The 2504-nt window shown below is 49.5% G+C and overlaps 1 long non-coding RNA gene across 1 annotated transcript; it reads right to left on the bottom strand.

Annotated features, from left to right (window-relative positions):
- Positions 1–652: 652 nt before the first annotated feature.
- On the bottom strand, positions 653–2498 carry LOC109369230. Its single transcript, XR_004160753.1, has 2 exons — positions 2141–2498; positions 653–875 (listed from the first exon to the last, which is right to left on the bottom strand). It is a non-coding gene; the product is annotated as an uncharacterized LOC109369230 (long non-coding RNA).
- Between the last annotated feature and the right edge of the window lie 6 nt (positions 2499–2504).

Raw genomic sequence — 2504 nt, 5'->3', positions numbered from 1 at the left:
AGCATACTTTACACTTCGTATTATGCTTGCTAACAAAACACTTTTGTCTTTCAGAGCCTTTTACAAATTTGGACACTGATCAGATTGACGTTCAATCAAATACGAAGAATGTAAATCATTCAAGAACACAGGCCAATCTGTCCTCCTCCCACCCCATCTCAGGGCAGGTGCTCAGCTCAGCACGGGTGTGCGGGGAAACCCGGGGCTGCCCAGGTCAGACCCAGCTGGAAGCACGGCCCGGTCTGGTCTACTCTCCGGTACCCAGTAGGGATGTGGCATCCCCGGGGAGCTGTGGGCTGAGCTCAGCCCTAGTAGCAAATTGCCCCTGGCGGCAGCTGTCCGTGAAAGCACTGCCCTCATGCAGCACAGCACACAGTACAGTATCGCTGTCCCCTGACCCCTCCAAAAAACAACCCAAACTCCAGAGTGTACCCAAATTAGCAGTATTTCTTACATACTGTGCTGCATGCAATAGTGACGATAAATACACCCGAGGGATGTAAATTATTGCATACACCTGCTTTCCCGGCTTCTTTCCAAGTGAAATTCATGGTATGACCAGATACAATCCAACAAATGGATAAACCCGTTACTTGTAGTGCAAAAGAAAGAGGAGAGGTTATCAATAACGCTGTGCCAAAACACACGCACACACCGTTCAGTTGGTGCTTTATTGCAATGAAAGCGCAGTCACCGTGTGCCGGCTGCAGGCATGGCAGTGTGCTGCTGGTGGCAGCCACGTGGAGCTACAAGGTGTGCTCAGGTCCTGCAGCCGTTCTCGCTGAGTACAGAGGCGTTCATGGTCACACATAGAAAAAAGAGTTGAAGCGCTTCTTTTTCGACTGGTCTCTTACGTTAACTTGCTCATATGGACACTGCAGAAGAAATAAAACAAGCCATTATTGCATTACTTAGTAATCAGTATGGAAAAGCCCGGCTTGGCTTATGGTTAACAGGAATTGTTAATGATATATAAATCATTTGATCTATTGTGCCCTCCAGACTAAAAGGAAAATAATGGCAACCCCAAGCAAATGGTCCTAATTAGCGTCCAAGAAACCACTTCCTAAATGTATCCTTCCAACTCATTCCAGTTTGACTGTCCAGAACAATCTTTTGTTCTTAAACTTCTTTATTTTGTATGTAACTGCAGAAATGCTGTGCATACTGGCACTCCCAGAATAGCTCAGCTGAGAGCACAGCACGGCACCAGGAGCAGAGGGGAGAAAGCACGATCCTGTGCTCTCAGTACATCTGTAACCATGTCCTGATCAATTGAAACTCTTTGTCCCCAAAGCCCTGCGTCCTGGCAGCTCCCTTATACGAAGAGAGAGATCTCACTGAAGAAACAAGTCTTTGCCACTAGGGCAGCAACTTTAAAAAGGAAAAGCTAAAGCAGAGCCACAATCAGCTGCGCATATTTGAACTGTGTATCACATGTGCTCACCCCCTTTCTCCACTGCTTTCAGAGGGATCTTTAGGTTAAATGCACCATGGCCAGCCCCGTGTATACTGCACCCTGAGTGGTACCCACACGGAAGTTCAGGCAAAGCTGTAACCAGAGCCTGCCTGGGGGATGACTGCGGCCTTGGCCTTGTCTGTACTGGAAGAGACAGAACTGGGTGCATGGAGCACAAATCCACAGTTCTCCTCAGATGGACCCTATTGCTTAATGACATTCACCCACTGTTCTACCAAATCCTGCACCTTATGTCACTTCTCCGTCTTGCTACAAAACATAGCTTCTAAAGTTTGAAACACTGTTCTGGAAAACTGAGCTATCTTTGAGACAAATCCCATCTCCTGTCCCCGAAATGGGAATGCTTGTGACACACTGCTTCTTTTACTTGGCTGAGGGACTTGTGAAAGGGTACAGAACTTCTATAAACCAAGAGTCTGTCAAATAACTCCTGTGCAGGGCACTTCATGCTATTTCTAAGGGATAATGTCAATGGGAAATGCTCCAATATTTTTATTATCTGCCAATAACCTTCCCTGGACTTCACGTGTCTGAGATCCTCTCCAAGGCAGGGCAGAACACACAAGATGTGCTACCAACTCCTGCTGCCCCAGCACCGATAACGTACAAGTCACAGGGACGGCACCCAGGCGGGGCTGGGAGGCATGGCTTCGTACTCACATGTCTGCACGCAGAGCCACAGCATTTACCTCTCCGCAAGTGGGCGGCCTCGGTGAGCACCTGGTAGCCCGTGGCTGGGTCCACGTAGGTCTGCCGGCCCGCCTGGGGACAGACACACAGCTCAGCCCGAGGGCATCCGGATCCCCGAGGTCCCACAGCGCACACGGGTCAGATACAGGGAGCGCTTCCACTTCGGCCGCTTTCCCTTTCTGCAATACTTCCTCTTCCCTTTCCGAATTCCAGCTTCTCGCATTTTACTTGTAAACCATCTCGCGCAGTTATCGGACAGCGTCTAACATCTTTCACCGCTTAAGATCTCCTCGATCTGCAGCCACGTCTGCTCCGAGCCTCCAGGCCCCGCGCC

This window comes from Meleagris gallopavo, chromosome 10, assembly GCF_000146605.3.
Source record: "Meleagris gallopavo isolate NT-WF06-2002-E0010 breed Aviagen turkey brand Nicholas breeding stock chromosome 10, Turkey_5.1, whole genome shotgun sequence".
Taxonomy (NCBI): domain Eukaryota; kingdom Metazoa; phylum Chordata; class Aves; order Galliformes; family Phasianidae; genus Meleagris; species Meleagris gallopavo.
Note: the sequence above shows the minus strand (reverse complement) of the source record. Positions and strands in the feature narration are given on the sequence as shown.